At 30.7% G+C, this 22318-nt stretch overlaps 1 protein-coding gene across 1 annotated transcript in view; it reads left to right on the forward strand.

The window, feature by feature from the left end:
• Positions 1-580: 580 nt before the first annotated feature.
• LOC148279623 (uncharacterized) overlaps positions 581-22318 on the forward strand; it is a 188683-nt gene continuing 166945 nt past the window's right edge. The window contains exon 1 of the mRNA XM_088229649.1: positions 581-961. The gene's annotated coding sequence lies outside the window, so the exon portion shown is untranslated. The remainder of the gene's footprint in view (positions 962-22318) is intronic.

Consider the following 22318-nt stretch of genomic DNA (forward strand, 5'->3'; position numbering starts at 1 on the left):
ATTGGATATATTATGTAACCTGAATAATAAAAATAAAACAAGAATTTTATTGGTTGGTTGGAAGAAATTGCTATTTGGCAATAAGCCCGCCAATGTAAAAATAACATTGGTACAAAAAGTTAAATAAAAAAAAAAATAAAAACTTTTTTATCATTGCAAATAGAAATTTTCAACTTAAGCTTTTGTTTAGTTAAATATCTTAATTTTTGAACACTTCTCAACAGATTAATTATAAAAAACGAAGGCTTGAGAAAACTAACATTATTTTTTTGTGAAATCACCTAGAATCAAACCTGGAACCCCCATTTATAAAACATATAATATAGCAGTATATTGCTGTTACAGTGAAGCCACCCCCCTAACATATTAAAAACTATTTTAAAGACCATGGGTCTTCCTATCAGCTTCTCTCGAACTAAAAAACAACGTTTATTTTTAAAATTTCAGTTTCATAAACCGCGGTTCTAATGGAATTTAACTATACTGCTTTTATTGCTATTGCTTTTAAATTAATCATGAATGTGCTAATGCTAATTATGGTATCAGTACAGCAGACTTCAGATGTTACACATTTCCCGCCAATGGTAAGCCGCCACTGGTGGTAGGAACTTGGCGGTTGACGGTAAACCAGCGTATCTTCTTCGCTTGTCTGTGGCCAAACGTCAGACAACTCCCGCGCATGCGCACGCATTTTGGCGCCCTTGTAATTTTAATTTCAGTGGCGCGATCGAACGCAGACGAATTCAAGCCGAAATAAACATAGTGGTGTTACTTAGAAAACCGACATTTTAAATCAATAGACACGATTTTTTTTTTCAATACCAAAAGGTGTATTTATCAAATTAATAAATTTGTGATAAATGATAACAGAAAACGAACTATTTTTCAAAATATAATTTGTTAAGTGTATCAAGATGAAGAGGTTTTCAACACAATTAATTATGGCCAAATAATGTTCAAGGTATTTATACGTTTTTTTTTCATTATATAAAACCTCAAAAATATTTTGTTACGAACTTTAAGAATTATTGTATAAATATTTTTTTTTGAAAATTGAATTGAAACAAACATTTAAAAAAATATGTAGGTACTGGAAAAATATTTGATTATTTTTTTTAAATAAAAAAAAACACATAATATATGAGAAATTACCTTCATAAAAAAATCACAGTCTTACTGAGCTATTTATTTACAATTTATTAGGAGGTGCATTTATAAACGTTTTTTGAACGATTTTTAACCTATCTTACATACCAATATATCATAATTATTTATTTCAATAAACAAATCTATAAATAAGATACAAATATTTAAATTGTTACCCAATGCAGTCGCTGTCTAAATTTCTAAAAAGTTATAGGAATTCGTTGATTAGGCATAGCAAATTTAATTTGATTAGTAAATGAGTTTGAATAACAAATTATTTTATTGCGTGCCTATTGTATTTATCTGTGAGAACTGTGAACCGCGGTTAAGTAAGAAAACTATCGCCATTCTTAGTAAAATTTAATGAGAATGCCTTGCTTTTCCCGAAGAATTTCTTTATAAGTTACCGGTCAAAAAAATGAATATTTTAATTAGACTAAACAATTTGTACCTTGTTAACATACACGTGTTTTATTTATGAAGTTTCTAATAAGACGAGACTTTGTATAACTACAAAAATGGAATATTTATTAAATAAATATGCTTGTGAACATTATTTAAATCCTTGCAGTTATGCGAATTTATTAATTTAAATTGGATGAATATATTTTTGAATGCACAATATACATTTTAGATTACAAAATATTGTGCAATATTTTAATACGTGCATTAAAAATGTGTTAACGCCTCTTTAAAAAGTATTTTAAAAATTATTTTTATTGTGTACATTGACAAATATTTTTATTTTCTATTGTACGTGGTTTTCAAAAATATAAAAAAATATTTGATTTTTTGTAAGAATCTAATGAAGGGCTTAAATCTTATTCTCTGTTTTTTTATAACGCAGAGTTTTTTATTTTATTTGCGTTACAACATTCTTTTCGGTTCTTAAGTACCTAGAAAAATATTTAATGTTATTTTTTTTAGTTATCGTTTACTATGCTTGTCGTTATTTTTTTATACTGTGAAATAAAATAGTAAAAACATGATTGTATTTTTTTTTCTTCATTGCTAATATTGAAAAATTTTCTATTAAATGTTTTTATTCGATTCTGTAATTTACTATTTTTTTGTCTTTGACAGTTTAGTGTCGAAAAACTGATGCGCATTAGTTTTTACTGTTTAAACTTTATTTATATATGGTCCTGGTTTTTAGGTTAGCTAAAAAAAACAATTTTGTAAACATAGAAAAATTTCAATTAAATATTGAATAACATTCCAAAAAAAAAGTTTTTTGCTTATCCATATGATTTTAATAACACACATTCTTATTTAGAAACAGGGTTTTAAATAAAAATACTTTTTAAAGTTACGCAATGTTAGCTGACAAAAAGATATGAATTTGTAAAATTAATAATTATAAAAAATGCAAATACTCGTATGCATTTAAGTTCATGTTACTTGAATCATCAAAGCGATTATTTTACCTGTACATAATCAGCGATCAAAATATAGTTCTAATTAGTGTTGAAATATCGGTGCCCTACAAGAAACCGGTGATAGTTTTATAATAGTTTTCACTTTATGATATACGCGTCATGTACCCTATACCTATGTTGGTACATTTCCTGATTTTGACTTGTTATTGTATATTTTGGCTTTTCTTATGATATCTTTAATTTTAACTTAATTTACGTACTTATGTTTCACTGCTGCACTTAAATGTAATTTCTAATATATGTAAAAGCCCGTAGGGCGTGTAAATTAATAAATAAATAAATATTTGTTTATTATTTTGTCACTATCACAAATTTGCGTGTCTGATACACGATTCCATGATTGGGAGAAATTCTCTCATTGAGAAATTCCCACAAATGCGCTAAACAATAACTTCTCTTATACAACCATTATAAACAATGCTTCTGACATTATTACTAGAAATATAGGTGAACGAATACTCTATACGAGATTCAAGAGTCATCTCACATGATTATTAAAAGAAAATTTCTAGCTGGCACTAGGTATTCATAGTCGTTCATTAAAAGCACCCCCAACTTAATTTATCAAGCCGTGAAATAAAGTGTGAAAACCACCCAGTATAAGAAACGTTAACACCAAACATCACATTTAACCTTTTAATTAATTATCCTCTAAATCTAAATCTTATTACTAGTTTTCACATTAGGATTGTGAATATTTTGATGTGGTGGCGTTTTGTTTTAGATCAGTATCAAACGTGTATATGTGTAATATGTGTAATTAGGTAAATATAATTATACATTAATGTTGGTTATTTATGTCAATGAAGTATAATAAAAATTTACACGTTACAAGCGCGAAGAAAATAGCATTTAAATTCGTGGATAGTTGCCATCCTTCGCTAACGGACTATTATCACGATCAGATGTGACGCTATGCAGAAATAATATGGCTTTTCTGTGTGATGAAAACATGCTTTCATTGCCCTGCAACTGTGAAAAACAAAACAGATTTAAAAACGTTTACAAGTAAATACAATCAAATTTAAGGAATAAGAAATAGATTAGTAATTTATATTTTAAATACATTAAAAAAAAAATAATCTGCTATCAGATAGTGTTGTATTTATGGATACATAGATATAAATATAAACAATGGAAATATATATATCTCTTTTTTGCAAATCTTATAAATATTTGTTAATACATTTTATTCAATAGATATTTTTAATTCAACAATATTTTGAGTATGCCAAATGCTTGCAAATGCGTCCAAATGCTTGCAGCATTTGGACGCATTTGCAAGCTGCAAGCATTTGGACATACTCAAAACACTGTTGAATAAACTACCTGGTAAAAGAGGAAGTATAAAGATTGGAAAATTGTCTTCAGGCGTTGCGTAGTAGGTGAATTGGTTCAGCCGGATGAATCTCTCCCACATTATAAATAAAGGTTTCAGCTCTTTTACTTCACAAAATTCAACAGATGTAAGAGTTGAGGAAATGCGGATGTTCAAACATTGGCGAAATGGTGAATGTTACACAGTGTGTAAAGTGGCCACTCAAACCAGCCAGTGAAAGGTCATAAGCCCTGTAAATGCCTAGACATGTTTTCCCTCTCTGTTGCAAAATAATAAAATATTTTTTCGACACTGCAGCTAACGAATTTTTAAAACTAACAGAACATCGATTGAGATTCGTACGTTTTTAGATTTTTTGATTAAATCCCTTGCTAGTCAAATTCGGCGTCTTCTTAGCTATAAAGATCTAGGAAAAAAAACACATCAATCGAAGCCTTAAATAACATTATAAATACGTGCAATATTAAAAAACATCATAAATATTATAAATTAATGAAAAAATATATAAAATTATTACTCGACGCTTACAAAAAATACGTTTGTTTAATGAAGCTGTGTTTTGTGTTTTCATTTTACTAAATTATTACAAAACCTAAAACCTAGATAACGTGATTTATAGCCAGAAATGGGTGAATTGAATTAAAATGAAAGTTTACACCCACAATAATCTACATGAACACATATTTTCACATGGTTTTGACAGTAAAATAGTATGGGAAATATCTGATAATCACATGATACCTTCTTCTGAATAAGTTATGAGCAGGCGTAGTGATCTCATTTTTGACACCGCCAGCAGTAATAACATAAGGTGTGTTCATTCTTCAATATTTTGAGTTGGTCCGAATCATTATAGACAAATACTAAACTCCAATGCATATTCGCAAATTTTGGAACAAACAAAAAATATTTCTAAGTACTTAAATGTTGAAGAATATGTTTGTGTTTAAAAAATATTAACCTGCCAATGAAAGGTCATAAGCCCTGTATATACCTATAGTCCTTAAAATATAGCTTGATTAGAGTGACAACTGTCAAACTTATTTCATTAGTGATGGGAAATTACTGATCACTGATCAAATCGATTTTATCAGTTATTTCATGCAATCATGAAACTCTGTTTCCGAAAATTGATATAAAAAACGCAAAAACAAGCCTATTATAATGTGTTTAACACAATTATTCACCAAAAAATAAGACATTTATAATTTTTTTATGAACAACATCAAATGAATTGTTTTTTTATTCGATCAAATTACATTGATCAATTTGTTCCATCTCTGATGTTTTCGCAAAATGATGTAACCTTGTAAGAAAGTCGTTAATAATTAGGTTTATTTTAGTTTTCTTTTAGTTTTAAAGCTGATTTTATAGATTAATGATGATTTATGTTTCAAGCATTGTATTAAAAAAATAAATTAACCCGCCAGATACACATGATTTTTTGTGTCAATAAAAATAACTCCTTTGACGTTACTACAAAGTTATGTCGTCACTTTTTCTGAAAACTGTCATTCCATTCATGCTACATTTTAAGGACTATAGACCTCTAATTTCCTTCGCTAATATGTTCTTCATTTCTGTTGTTATTTGTTAATGATGTAAATTGATTTAACAATGTTTAGAGTTTGTTAAAATGTTTGCAGACAGGCTGGATTCCCTCACGGGGGAAATAAATAAGAATCTGGTTGTGGTCCTGTGGCTAGTGTCTCAGATTTACGGACAAAAGGTCTGTGGTTTGAATCCCACAATACTTCAACTTGATTCCATTTTTTAATAGTGAGTTATTTACAATTCGTTGAAAATGGCCCTCAAAATTAAATATTTGGGCAAATTATAAGAACGCAAATATTTCTTTTATTAAAAAAATAATTATATAAATATATTAAACAGTGTGTAAAGTGGCCACTTAAGCCAGCCAATGTCAGGTCATAATCTCTGTTAATACATAGACTCCCATATTCCCATCTCAAAAATGTTTTCAATTTCTTTTGCAACAAATTTAGATCTAAATGGATTTAGTTTTGATATTATACCTAACATTTACATTTATATTTGAATTGAATTTATTATATTAAGCTAACGATATTAAATTTACAACTGTTCCTAACACTTTTATTTTTATCTATATAAAAACGGCCCATTCACACAGTTCTTTACTATATTATATTACTATATTATTTATTATATAAATAAAAGACCATAAACACTGATCAACATATTTAGAAAAGCATTAAAAAAAATAGTTTTTTTTATTTCCACCTGATGGTGTGTAAGACACAATACTGATACAACCAACAAATCACAAAAAAAATACTTTGTTAGAATTTTAGTTGTCTATAATGTATCATAATGTTGAAAAATAGATAAAAATATGCAGCGTAACTCTATCATCTGTTACAGGTAGGTAAGGTGATCAGTCCTACGTTTCAGGTGCCAGTCCAGTATCTAAGTATTCACGTAAAAATATATAATTATTACTTACGGTAATTTGTTCGAAAGTTCAAGATTATTACTTTCCGAAACGGAATATAGATGGCAGGCGCGTTCACCAACGGGATACCTACGTTAAAAATGTTCCGTTGGTTGGTTGTATAAAAATTTCGTGTACAACATAAAATAACGATCTTAACAGGCAAAGTCTTTCTCATCCAAACGAATTTTTAGAGGAAAAAAAATATTTTTGCATATTATTTTAATTTATTTTTAAATTTTTAAAACCTGTAAGGGTTATATAGGCATATTATAGGTTAAGTCGTTTTATGTCTCGTCTTGTTAGTATAGTCATCGTGTGCTCCTTAATGTTGATCCTAAATTTGCCAGGTAAGTCATTATGTAGTATTTCGCCTGTACTGCGTTTAACCTTGCTTTTTAAATGTAGTTCTTGTCTGGTATTATATTTGTGTATGTCAGCATTTTTGGTAACTGATATGTCATTGGCTTGCATGTTTCCAAAGACAATTTGTTTCTCTCCAGAAAAGAGCGAAGTGATAGATTATAATAAGGAAAATAAAAATAAAAAAATCATCAAGATTTGTTTTGCCACGCAAGGGCTGAGAAGAATATTATAAAGGAGTGAGAGATTAAAAGTTAATTCGCAAATAAAAAATATGCCGCTTGAGTTTGTAGCAAAAGAGTAATGATAAATAGTCAATTTTTGAAATTGTAAATAAAGCGGGTGCTTTGGTTCTACAAACGCTCCAGACAATCAATGGCTTGGTATTGGCGTCAAGATAGCAAATATTATAATCATTGCAATGAGAGAACAAAAAAACTTATCGAAAATGAGGAAGTCTAGTGGTTTTAAAAAATATTCGTTAAAAGACTATTATTTTTAATTTGAAATTTATTTATTAACGATTACGGATTATTACATTCATTTTACAAAAAATATATATTATTTTTCATTTATACTCTGTTGTGTATAATTATATTTATTACGTCTTTTGAAAAGTTTGTCGGAGTCTTTTCTTTAGTTTTGTCTCGTAGTTTATTATAAAATTTCAGTCCATGATTTGTTAGTCTCGATTGTTCTTGTCTTGTTTTTTTAAGGTTGTGTGTGATATTGTTCTTGTATTATGTCCATTTTTATTACATTTTTTTTCAAGTTTAAGTTTTTGTCTACAATTATATCAGTGGCTAACTTATGAATAAATTTTTAAGGATTCTAGTTGAAAAAGTTAATTAACATTTGATTGTTTAGTTTTTTTAAAAGATTTCTTTAGTTGGTGTTAGATAAGGGAGGTCATATACTAGCTACAATATTTTATTTTACTGTCATTGTAGTCTGTTTATATCATTATGTTTTCCTGTTTCCATAGTTGTTGCATATATTTTATTTTAGATTTGAAATAAGATTTTTTCTGTTTTCGGAAAAAATAATAGATTTTTGAAAAAAGACTAGATAATGCTGCTATTTAGCTAACTAAATTATTAATGTGAGCTGTCCATGTCAATTGTCTGTCTATTGTTATTCCTAAATATTAGACATGTTTAATTTCAATTAGTCGTTCTTCGTTTACATAAGCATCTATTTGTTGTCATTTTTTTCTAGATTAAAAATTTATAAGCAAAAAAATTTTTTCATATTTATTTTATTATTTTTTTATGAATAAAAATATATATTACATATGGTAGATACTATGCACCCAGGAGTTATATAAAATACTCTTTTGGGACCGTACACAAAAAGAAATTTTTTTTTGTTACATTACATGATATAAATATCATACGTAGTTAATACATACGAAACAATAAGAAAACATTATGTACAAGAAACATGAAACACAGTACTTTACACCATCTATATAAATTACATTAATAACTATGTCTATAAAAAAAAAGTTACATTTTTTAATTACTACGTTTTTGGCTTTGCTATTCGACTTTTCGTGTTTTAGCACATCGCGCAGTTTATTAAATTTGGAATGGCCTATATTATTAGCGCTATGATTTTTTAAAGTTTTGTATTTTTGAAATTAATCCGCGTGTGACGTCTCAAGTTAGTTCTTTTCCTCCTCTTCTTGGTTAGTTCCGCCGATTGGTCCATTAACGGTAAGGACACCGATCTGACATAACTCTCGTATAATTGGTTAATTCATATGAACTGAACTAGCGACGTCGTTCAAAGTAGTTTGTTTATATTTAAATATTTTTTAAGTACATTTTCAAGAAACTTTAAATAACGTATAATTTAATGCTCTATTTTTTACCGCGCATAAGAAATCATTTTTGTATCCAATTTTACGTACGTCTGAAGTTCCTCATTATCTTAGTGATTTAAAAAAATGATGTTCTAATTTTAACAATATACGATATTATACTATATTTTACAAGACTATCGTGTATAAAAGTTACTAGTGAGTTAGGTTTTTTATTTTCCGCTTAACACATTTCGTAAAATCCCAACTTTGTAAGAAGTCTTTAAAAAATCGACAAAAAATAAATCCGCGTTCTATGAGTACCTAGTTTAGCACTCCCGATTCCCATCTGCCTTTTCTTTGCCATGATTTATGAAAATTATGTAACGCCTTTTTTATTTCAAGTGTGGTTGGTGCATATAAAATATATTCATACATTTGTTGGCCCACGGAAAACAATCTAACTTACACATTATATTATATTACAAGTAACCACGATATCATTTTTCCTATGCTTTCTTTAATGTATTTTCAATTTATTTCCCAAGTTTTTTATTAAGAGTTTTCCATCTCTATCTTTCCCTTTCCGCACTTAATGATGCATAGTGGGAAAACCAATCGCACTGTATCAAAATACTTTTTTTTACGTGATGGTAAGATGATCAGTCCTACGCTTCAGGTACCAGTCCAGGGACAATGAAATATTCTAGTGTAATAACACCCTTTTAAATCAATATTTCACATCATCCATGTCGGGAATTGAACCCGAGACTTTTTGAATGGAAGGCAAACGCGCTGACCATTGCACCAGGAGGTTGACGAATTAAGAGTTTTACTATACCTTAAATTTTCTTCTTTCAAAGTGTTTTTTTTATATTTTTTTTTTCCTCTTATAAACACGTTTCTTTAGCTTGAATAATTTATTAAATGTTATCAAATATTTGTATATTACCACTTACCGACTTTTTTATGTCTACCGGTTTCGAGACGTACCCGTCTTTTCGTCAGGACATCAATTAAACTAACATGCAAAACCCACTATACACCTTCACCATAGTTGTTGCACAAAAATATAAACTTATTGTGCTCACCTCCTGACTGTATCCCCTCTAACCTTTTACAACAATTTCTCAAACAGCATAAAATATTTTCATAATTTAATCCGTGCATGTTTGTCCTAATCAGTGCATGTGTTTATCAAAATGCATGTCGTGTTGGTTTTATATTTTTGTGCAACAACTATGGTGATAGTGTATAGTGGGTTTTGCATGTTGGTTTAAATGGTGTCCTGACGAAGAGACGGGTACGTCTCGAAACCGGTAGCCATAGAAAAGTTGGTAAATGTTTAATAACATTTAGTATATTGTTTGACCACAAAGTTAATGCTTTAAATATTATAAATTCTTTTTTTTAGTAATAAACTACCTAATTAGGAATAGACTCCGCGTTTTAAGACAGTAAATATATTTTTGAACGCTGTTTGTTAATTTATAGATAAATATATTTGTAATATTAGACTGGTACATACCTAAAAATTGTTGTGTTGACCACTTTCATCATCAACATCATTGCCTTTCCGCACTTAATGGTGCATAGGGCACTTCATTGGTACACCAATCGCAGCGTATCTTGATCATTTTTGTTACATGAAGGTAAGATGATCAGTCTTAGTGCCAGTCCAGGGACTATAAAACAGCGTGAAAACACCCTTATAAATAATATCATATCATGGCAGGCTTACGCGCTGACTATTACACCATGAGGCCGACGTGTTGACCTCTTTACACGTGCAATATTCAAGGATCATAATAACGCTAACTGTTTTTAATGTTTTTGCTCCGATTTTTGTATGCAGAAGTTATTATAGTCTTCCTGAGAACATCGTCGGTATGACAGTGAATACTATTTACCGCGGGTTATCGTTGACTTTGAATCCGATTAATGATTAATATATTTTTTTTAATAACCATCATGACAGCTGCTGGGCGCCCAAGTACTCTAAATTACTTCCATTTCTTTGAACTTGACTATAGCTGGTTCTGCGCCGTGAATAATCTAACATCTTGTTAAACCAAATATTTTTTGTATAATTGTTAAGCCAACAATACAAAATTTAATAGGATTTGAAACGGTAAATACTCATTAGTGTCGTCATTACGTCAAAATAAACTATCGGAGTAAGAGAAGTAGGCCGACCAAATCCGCACCGAATGTTGCATAGGGCACTGCATTGGAAAATAACATGCAGTGTGTCTTGGTCATGTATAACAGGTGATCGAGTCGAAAACACTCGTCCAGGATTCCGTATTATTTCTCAGACTGAACTGTATTCTTCATTTCTCAAAAATTAAAATGTTTTTTTTCCTAAAGAATGCGATAAATACACGTAAAGAAACTTTTATAATCAAAAGCATCTAATTAACTGTTATTATTATAATTTTGTTGTATTTTTTAACAAAAATAAAAACTGTCACGCCGTTTCCCCGTAAGGATAAGCAGAGTGGATAGAACGCCACATCACTCAATCTTTGCATACAGATCTCGCTTCCTCTACATTCGTACATCTTCTCATGCACGCGCGCCGATTATTCCGACTTTTAACATGTCCATCTATTAGTATATGTTGGATTTGATCATGCCATGTGTTTCTCGGTCTTCCACTATTTCTGCACCCATCAACATTCTCATCGTAAATATGTTAGCCGTTCTTTCGCTGTCCATTTGCTCTACATGTAAACCAACGCAGAGCTCTTTTCTTGATTTTGTCGATAATGCTTATATCCCTTATCTCGATAGCCTTACATAATGTACGGATCTCAACATTTGTGCATATATCGTACAAAGTTTTACCACACATTCGCTTGAGAGATCGCATTTCAACAGCATATAGCCTACTTTCATCATTGTTTTTCCCGTCCATACTTCGCTCCCATACATCAAGGTCGGGACCTGGACTTGTATAACTAACTTTATCATTAAACTGTTAATTTAATAATTATTCGCACGTATATTGCTTGGTCATTTGCATACCATTTTAAATGTCCCAAGTTCAATTCCTGAAAGAGTGGATGTTAAATATTGTATTATTTGAAGGTGATTTTACACTCCAAAACAGTTTTCCCACTACGTAACGCACACCGCATCTGAGGACTGAAGTCTCTATGAGGTGCCCACATACGATGAAAAAATTGCTAGTTGCCAAACAAGAAAAGCTACTGGAGGAAGCTCTCTGTAATCTGGTAGCCTTAGCATCCTTAGCCTTAGCATACACCACATGCACTTCATTGGATTGAGAAAAGAGGGATGTTAATTCTTCACTGACTGGGATTAAATTGATAGGATATGATCAATTCGTCGAAATAACTTTTTTTGAAAAGCCTTGAAATTCCTTTTGGAAGCCACCAGATCTGTTTATCGGACAGAATCAATAACAAGGTCACGTAGAGTAGCAAAACGAAGTTCCGTTCGGTATTTATAGAGAAGAGGTGTTCAGAATATTGATTTTGATATCCGCAACAGCACGAAGGGGAATCGACAATGTTAAAAACAACTAATTTTTCATTAAATTTTTCAAGATTTAATAAAAACTGGGTAGTCCAGTGATCATGAATAACTCAAGAAGATTTAAGCACTCACAGGTTGTGGGAAAAGGGTAAGGTTTACCCTCCCTGAAGGGAAATATTCCCGGAAAGGGAATGAGATTTTATACTACCATATTTTATTATTCGTGTATTATTATGGAATGTGTGAGAAATCAATATATCACAGGGTTACAAATGACGAAATCAGGCGAGAGTGTAAATCTGAGTTAAGTGTAATTGATAAGATTAAGAAAGGGTCTCTGATATGGTTCGGCCACGTAGAACGAATAGATTACAAAAAAATGTTAAAACAAGTAAATATGACAAAAATAAATGGTAACGTGAGACGAAGACGACCGTGGAAGACGTGGCAGGATCTGATGAACCAAAATCCTAAATTATGCTAAAAGCAGTCAGAATCAAAGAGCATGTATGACAAGATGTATAAATGTAATTGAATCTAGAAATGTATGCCAGGATAGACGTGTGTGGCGGTCCATTCTCTATGCTGAAGTAGTGGATTATTCACTAGAAGCTTAAAATTGATAAGCAACCAAAATGATCAAGATGCAAAGTAATTGGTGTGCCAACGAAGTACTAGTTGGTAGGGATAGAGACATTATGATAATAATTCACGTTAAATTTAAGCTGTTTTATATTTATTTAATTATTTGCATGAAAACTAACTGATTCTATTTTAAAATAGCTTTCCGTACTCGCCTTTGTTAAAAAAATATGGATGAACAGCAAAAAATACAATAAAAACATTTTATTCTCATTTACGCTAATTTAACTAATGGACGAGAATTAAAGCTACAGGTAAAAAGTATTGGGAAGTCCTAATCATATAAAACCAACCATTCATTACCTTTACTGTTACGCATTGTGATATAAATGTTTTATAACGATAGCGAGCTGAAGCATCTAATCAAGAGGCCACGGAGAGATTATTCATTCGATGTTTGATAAACATTAATTTGCGAGTATGATTTTTGAAATACCAGCAATAATTTAATAATGGACTTGTCTTGGCTTCTGACATCTACAAGTGTAGGAATGTCAAATATGATGTCGGAGCACAAAAATGATATGGGAATAATGGGAGATAAAAAAAAAATAGATTTGATCAGGATCTCAATGGTCTGCTATGAATTGAGCTGAAATTTTGACCCCTAAATTTTTTAGTATGCCATTATCAGACACATTTACATAATATGTAGTATGTGTATTGTTAATCGATAATAACGGCCTCCGTGGTGTAGTGGTTAAGACACTTACACATAGAAGGTTCTGGGTTTGATTCCCGATGAAAACTCAAAAATTAAACGATTTTTCTCAAGTCTGGGTGTACTATGCTGTAATTCACCACTGTAATTGGGCCTCTAAGCCTGATGCGGTGCAAAAAAAATTGAGTGTTAATTTAATTTTTATTAATTTATTTTTTAGTTGCATTGAGAACATTACAGAATATACTATTCATTCTCGATACATTACAAAATAAACACATCAGATTTATCATAGAAAAGAGAAAAAAAAGTCATGTAAAATGGACATACATATTACAATTTTGAAATTGCCTTCCTAAGAGAAATCCCACTGTCAAGAAATATATCGACATCCAAGGCCATACGATTGAATAACATGATTGCTCTACCTACCGGCATAACCATTGACAGGTTGGTTCTGCATCGTGGTAGGTAAAACAACCTGTGTTGCCTTTATCGAAAATAATTATTAGGGACAAATATACCGAATTCATTCAGAATATCGGAATTATGTATGCGACCACCAATGAGTCAAAAAAAGTGAACACCCAAATGAATATCCCTTCTCCCCAACAATGATTGGTAGTCCAGCATTCCTAGTAAGAAGTCAGTTGGGAAAAACCTAGAATAATATCCATACTGCCTGAGATACAGATAACGCAGAAATTTTTTCTGCACCCCTTCCTATCATTAAGGAATATGTGGTTTCATTTGGCGTTCAAATGATGGGACTAAATTCTAAGCAACTTCTTACCAAGGATTAACACCGTACAATGTTTCAGAACCAAAATATAATATTTGAAAATATCTTGGCATTTCTAAGAACAAATCCAAGCATTTTAAGGGTGTTAATGCATAACGATATTGTACGTAAATTAAATGATAACTTAGCGTCAAACAGCACCCTGAGATCTCTGAACGTCAACGCTCGTTCAAGCTTGACTCCGTCCATGATCGCGGCGGCCTCCGTAGTGTAGTGGTCAAAACGCTTGACTCACACGCGGAAGCTTCCGGGTTCGATTCCCGGTGAGAACACAAAAATTAAATGTGATTTTTCTCAAGCCTGGGTGTTCTTTGATGTAATTCACCACTGTAATTGGGCCTCCTGGCCTGTTGTGGTGCAAAAATAAAATAAATGAATGTATCGGAAATAAATGCTTTTGAACATTCTGTGTACGACATGACAACATATTTAGAGACATTGGAGTGCAATGTGTTTCGTTTACTCCATTGTACAATATTTTTATCACATAAGTTTCAAACAGTCCGAAGGAGTTTGTATTCCACAGAAAATTTTCAAGTATAACGTATTTTTATAAATAACGTATTATTAAAAAATATTTTTTAATTTATTTATTTAATCCAATATAGAATACAAATACAAAGTTTACAAAATAAAATGTTTATACAATAGGTACATTCAATATAATTTCCTTTTCATTTATGTATGTAGACATTCCACTGTCCTACAGGCACGTTCCGGAGTGTCGGTATAATTTAATTTAACTTAATTACATAACTCGTGTTTTTTATGTAAACCCGGGTATAATTAAGGCAAGGTTGGCATGACTTTTTTTATTTATTTATATTATTGTTATCCACTATGCTGGTTTAATACCTACATATATAGAAATTATTACGTAAAAAATAAACCTAACAAAGTACCAATTACGTACACAACACAAAATGTATAATACATATTTTTAAACAGGACAAGAAGATGTAATTAGAATGGGGATTTCTACAGATTATATTATTTGTATTGGTGTTGTTGTATCGTCTTTTGGTTCTGGAACTTGGTGCCAGTGAAAGTCGTGAAGTGGAAATAACTATCTCGATTTTAATTTACTTTATTTTATCCGGCAAAGTAGTACAATAGTTGAGTAGGTTCTTTAGACGAGCAACGAACAGGGTGTAGATATCTTGTATAATGTAAGGGAAGGTGGAGCAACACGGGTCTCTTAACGTTGGTTAATAAAAACTCATTAAAAGTTTAAAAAAATATTAAATATAATTATTACAAATTAACCTTCATCAGTGACCTAAATCTATATGATTGAGAAAACTGGGAAATATTATTTTAGAGTAATACATTTTTTCTTTAACTTTGAAAAAAACTCGTTTTGCCGTAAGGGGAAGGTAAAACCGGTATCCAAAAATAAAAACCCGAATTCAAGTCATTGAACGAAATTTCAGAAATCGTAACACTTTCTCAGTAAATTGTACACATTAAAGTTGTCACACAAAACAAGCATCATTTTAACAGAAAGTATTACACAAATCATAATAACACAGCGTAATTATCTTAATTTTGTTTTTATTTTCGGGCTGAAAAATTTGTAGACGCTCCCGTGCATCGTTTTGTCTTGCTTTTGCCTTAAAAGTCACAAATGAGAAGTCCAGTTCTGCCTTGTTACCACCTTGCCCGACTTTTCCCTAGCTTAAAGTAAAGCGTGATTTCAATGTGTTTTCGTTAGATAGGAAAACACTAACTGAGTTGCAAATCTAAAGTTTTAAGCGTTTTGTTTGTTACAAAGCCGCCCAAAACACAAATTGCGCAGTTCAGAAAATGAAGTAATCATAAAAAAAAATATTTCTTCAACGCCCTTTTGTACTATCATATTTCTTACATAAAAAGCCTCCGCTTGATGACAGTTGTCATAAAAATAATAATAATCTTTATTTGGTACTTAAAAAAATATCACATTTACATAGCACAAAATAACATAATATACAAATTAAATTTATTTCAACAGAGAGGGAATTTTTTTTTGTGAAGGGAATATGGAAGTCTAGGCATCTACAGGGCTTATGACCTGTCATTGGCTGGTTTGAGTGGCCATTTTACACACTGTAACATTCACTATTCTGCCCATGTTTGAACATCCACATTTCGTCAACTATTACATCTGTTGACTTTTGTGAAATCCAGCCAAAGTTCAGACAAACTCAAAATATTGTTTAAATCTAGCTTTGTGCCACATTTGGACAAACTCAAAATATTATTTGAATGCTGTTCATGAATTTTATGGTATTTATATTATTTTTTGTTTATACTACAGAATAATAGTTTTTATAATTTTCTTTAAGAAAACTGCCAAATTATATATAAGTCATAGGTTTATCAATTTGTTATTGCTTATCTAATCATCTGGATGATTTTAAGAGTACACCCAATGACAATTATGAAAAACTATATCACCTACTGAAAAAAAAAGTACCTCGTTAAGTGACAAGATCCCAATTATATTATTTGACAAGTCTTTTTTTGCTTACATCTGCATCTGTTCAAATTTCAGATGAGAGATTAGATACGAGTATTATGTAAATTGATCGATAAAAAAATTATCAGTAAAATTGGTAGACCAAACAAATGTGTGTTGTTCCTATTAAATATTATTTTGATGGCAATTACAAAACGAGAACGGCCTGTTTTTTAATTAACACCTCGTCAATAATTTAAATACGCACATGTAATTATAATATTTATTTGTCATTCAAAAAAATTGTACTCCCAAGATTTACATACAACTTATTATAACTTATAGGACAGGCGTAGTAACATAAAAGATAAAGTAAAACAATACAGAACACTAAAATGATATTACAAATCTCTCAAACATCTTGGTTTTATCAACAGAATGACGGACTTCAAAAATATTAATACCATGAAAACTTTTTGCCGCTCACTAGTTCAACTCATATAGAATATGCTTCTCCAATTTGGTCTCTATGCAATAGGATTCATATTGACCATATCGAGCCTGTCCAACGCCGTTTTCCAAGAAAATTTGGCACAGTTGCTCGGATTACAAATGGGTAATACTCTTATTTTTTGGTAAGCTGTATTCCATTCCAGATGATCGCAAATATCAAGGAGCTGCAAACTATTTCGATTTACCTCACCCGTGCGAAAGAATTCCCGAAAATATTATTTTACTTGACAAAGATATACCTCCTTATGCTCCCAACGAAATGAGAATCTTAACGGATGGTAGCCTGCTCGACGGAAAAGTGGGAGCGGCATTCGTTCCTTTTGAGAGTGATAAAGAATTACCAGGCAGAACATTTAAATTAGATAATTTCTGCTCAGTTTTCCAGGCTGAACTACTCGCAATACGAGAAGCTCTCGAATGGTTATCAAAGAAGCCACCAGAGAGATGGGTTATTGCAAAAATATTATCAGATTGTCGTTCGGGCGTTCAAGCTATAATAGATACTCGGTCGGTAAATCCATTAATTGTAGATATTCAGAGTAAAATTAAGCATCTAAAAATAAGAGGGATGAACATTCAAATATGCTGGATAAGAGGACATGCTGGTATCGTAGGAAATGAGAGAGCGGATGAACGAGCAAGAGCCGCAACTTGTAAAAGAACGACACCTTTCTTCTCAGAATTTCCCCTTAGCTTTGCTAAACGCTGTATAAAACAAAATACGCAGCAACGTTGGGAAGATCATTACCGCGCTTCTTCTGCAGGTAAAATCACTAAAATGATTTTCCCAACGCTGGCTGATGCAGCAAACTTCCGTCATCATCACCAAAGTACTTTCGAAACGACCCAAATTTTTACCGGACACGGAGCTATGAGAAGTTATCTATATAGGTTTAAATTAAGGAATGATGACTATTGTCCATCCGATGATATTTCTTCACAGAGTATAGAACATCTGTTATTTCAGTGCCCATTTTTCAGTTTGCAACGCCATAATCTTGAAGCAGAATGCAGGAAAGATGGAATATCCTTAACAGATATCCACACTGTAGTAAAAAGTAGTTATCACGCGCCATTGTTCTTGAACTTTGCAACAATGGTGATTGGACTCGTAAAGGTAATAAACCAAAATCAGTGATCGAACATCCCATTTCCAAGAAAAACAAAAAACTTTTTTTTTTTCCGAGTACCTTAGCCTTGTACATGACACGTAAGGCTACTAAATACAGGGGTCCAAATATTTATTTTAAAAAAATACTCTTATTTTGAAATAGAGCAATCTCTTAATCTGTCTTCATTTGAGAAACGTAGAACTGAGATGGACCAAATATGCATTTACAAAATACTTAATTCTAAAAGTGATGTCCCTTTCCTGTTGCAATACATTTCTTTTCATGTTCCCAACCATGTCACCAGAAGTCAAAATCTGCTATTTTTCAAATCTTCAAAGAGCAACTTTTGTTTTTATGCCCCAATGTCCAGATTATTTGGTCAGTTTATTCTTCGCACAACTCAGAATTCTTTGGGATATTCTAACATTTCGTCGATCTCTTCATCATTGAAACAGTGGGAGAGAAATTACGAAAAAAATCGTTTCTGAATAGGTATTTTCTATCAGGCTAGTGAAAGTATTACGAATGACCGAAAATCACACATTTTGCAAGCGTAAATTTGCTAGCCAAATAAATAATTTTGTGATTATTTTAGGTATCTGTTATTATTTTATGGCTGTGATATTAATTTTACAAATCTCAAATGAAAATATTATTTTATGAATTAAAGAAATATACATTTTATTTTGAATTCATATTCGCTGGCGCTCGTACAAATATGAACTAGTGTAGCCTCCTCATGAATAGTGCAGACAAAGACAGGGTGATAATTAGAGAGATAAAGCGTTGGTTACATATGTTCTGACTGTACTCTGTTGTATGTTTGTATGCATAAAAATAAGATATGCTATTTTTATTTTCGTACACGGTTTTCGAAAATGCACATCAATTATATTGTTATAATAATTGTTACAACTATTTTAGTGTAAAATTTCCGCAAACCGATTTTTGTAGTATTTCCTGCGAAAATGAAGCTAACAATTGCAATTATTCATCAATTTTGATAAAAGCTCCATCTATGAATACTGAGCTCTATATTTTTGTTTCAAATCACCTTGATAGATATTAAAACATATTATACCTACTTTTTACTATCTAAATGAAATTTTCCCACTGTGGTTTAAAAGGATTAATTTGCGCTCAGTATGTAAAGTTCTCTATAAGTGGATATTTATTTTATCTGCATTCCGGTTATGCATGGAAAATTGCCTTCAGCAGTGCGATATCATACTCAACGTCCTCAATCGTGAATCCTCTTCTTCCATCAGACAAATTGAGCTTTAATGAAGTCACGATCAGAAAGATACAAACCTCATTTTATTTGCTATTAATAGAAATTTTCTACTGACGTCCGTACGCCATACTTGTAATTTTTCATTATAATTACGTACAAGTTTAGATTTTTTAAAATACCTACATCATAAATTAGCATTATTGATTAATTATTAAAATCAAACACTGATTTTGAGTCTACTTAAAATCGTTTATTTAAAGTAATTTTTAAATGATATTTATAGTATTTAAAACGTGTATTTAAAATAAATAATTCAAAAATATAAATTTGTTTATTTAAATTATTTATAATATTTAAATAATATACTTAATATTGATACAATTGCCATAGCAATTATCTAAAGGTCTATCGATTCATTAATTATTTAACAATACAAATGTCAATAAATGATTACTTTAGTTTTTTAAAAACACAAATTTCTCCAAAACACAAATATAAGTACCTAAATTCCCCATTACTAAATAAACACCTGGCCTACTCTTAATTATTGATTTTTTCCGTCATTACAATAATTTTACATGCTGGACTTCATACGTTCAATTTATAATTATAATTAGTTAAGGACCTACCTTCAATTATGCCATTACTTTTTATCATATTGATGTGCCATATATAAGTTTTTAAAATTACTTTTTGTGCTTCTGATCCTTTATTTGTACTGATATACTCATGTGTCTGTGTCAACTAATTGGTCGTCCCATCTCAACACAGGGCTTTTAATCCCATGAAGTTGGGACTTATGTATCAAACAATGTGAAATAAACTAATGTATATAAATAAATAAATATAACTTCATAAGAACCTCAGTCCATTTAGTCCTCACATTCGTTTGAAAATTCCCTAACAAGGCGAAACAATTTTACGATTTTTGGTTTTTGTGTTTGAAAATTTACGTTTAATTGAATTTAGTTGCGGACTGTTATAAAAAATATGTTCTGATGCCATTATTTACCTAAAAGTTTTTTATATCGTACTTTAGTTTAATTAGTTATTAAATTATATTAAATAATAATATTATAATTCACATCAAGCACAAGAGGTTGTCTATATTTTAGTGTAGTATTACGATTCGTTTTTATAAAACATGTATTTCATTTGTAAATATTGTGTAGGTACCCTATAAAACATATAAAGTAAAAAATAAAAAACCTAAAAAATATTCGATGGTTTCAGTACTTGTTTACAAAGATTTTGACACGGGTTTTTAAAATATTATTGTTTGAAAATTGCCGTAAAAATTGATTCGATGTATTCAAAAATCTTTCTTCGAAATGATTTCAACGCGCGGTTAAGAACCGGTCCAAATGTTTACAACTCAGTTTGAAAACCATGAAACATTTAATTAAACCATTTTTGAATTTATAAAGTTACACTCATTCATTTATTATATAATCATACTCCAGTTATTGGAGCTTAAATGTTTTAAGTTACTATAATAATATATGGTTTAATGATACAAGTACGGTGAACCAGTAGGTACGCTTTGAAGATTTGAATTAAATTCACCAATTAAATTGCACGCTTTCATAATGCTGTGTTATTACAGCATAAGTGTGGAAAAAATACATAGAAATTAGAAATGTATAATCAAATGATAGAACTTACTCGTATATTATTATCAAAATATGTAGTTGTCTGCAATTTAATTTTGATTTATTTCTAAATTTATTGTTATATTAAATTTGTGTTCAAGTAGATGAATAATACAGTTCTGTGCGTTTAATAGAATCAAGAACCCTAGAAGAGCGTTTTCGATTCATTGGCTGCCCTGAGGTAAAACTCCTAAATAAGGAACTAGAGTAAAGGGATAAGTTTGCCTCGTTTTGCTGTGGTTGATGTGTTGACCTACCATTCTTGAGGTCCTAGGTTCGATTACTGGTAAGGTGAATGTGCTATATTGATTTTTAAATGTTTTTAAAACCACACTATTGCGGTTCTTGAACTGGTACCTGGAACGTAAAAGTAATTATCTGATCTCTAATAATAAAAATGAACAATAAACGCTGTGGTTGGTGTACTAATACAGTGTCCTATGCACTCTTAGGCGCAGATAGGGAATGACGATGTTGATATTGATTCTGAAATATATAATATAAATAAATACTAAGAATAGCATCTGTGTCTAAGAGGGTAAAACACATAAGTCCACCTTCTGTTGATTTGAATTTAAAAATGCAAAAATGATCCGATTAGCTATTTTATACGTGAATACTGAAGTCCACTTTCACCATAAAAATGCTTTTTTAAGGTGAAATAAAAGTCTGAAGTCCACATTGTTTTAATGATAAAAACATCAGAAGTCACTGATACGTTATTTTCAAATGATTTATTATTATAAGAATAATATTTTTCTAATAATGAAAGTTCTTTATTGATTGAAATGATCTCATTTGGTTCAAAAGACATGATGTTTTGGAAATCGCATAATCACAAAATTTTGATTCTTGAATATTTTGTTCAGTGTAACTCCCGTGGTTTATCCTTTAAGGTACAGGTATAAATAATTACTAAATATGTTCATTATTATGGTTTAACACGGGCACAGCCTAAAAAGCCTTATTAATTAATATAATATTTCATTTTATTATTTTTTTAAATGTTGAAAAGAGGAAATATGGAAGGAAGTTATGAAAAATACAGAACCCAGACCAATTGAGGAAAAAAAAATCTTCCTTTTATTTTATTCTTGCAAGTGACAGGAATCGAACCCGTGGCGCTAGTTTCACAGTGAACCGTCTAACAAACTGCGCTACGGCGCCTGTCTAAATGAAATGAATCTTTAAACG

Source organism: Micrasema longulum, unplaced genomic scaffold (genome assembly GCF_059751315.1).
Source record: "Micrasema longulum isolate JH-2025_06_02 unplaced genomic scaffold, ASM5975131v1 h1tg000692l, whole genome shotgun sequence".
Lineage (NCBI taxonomy): Eukaryota > Metazoa > Arthropoda > Insecta > Trichoptera > Brachycentridae > Micrasema > Micrasema longulum.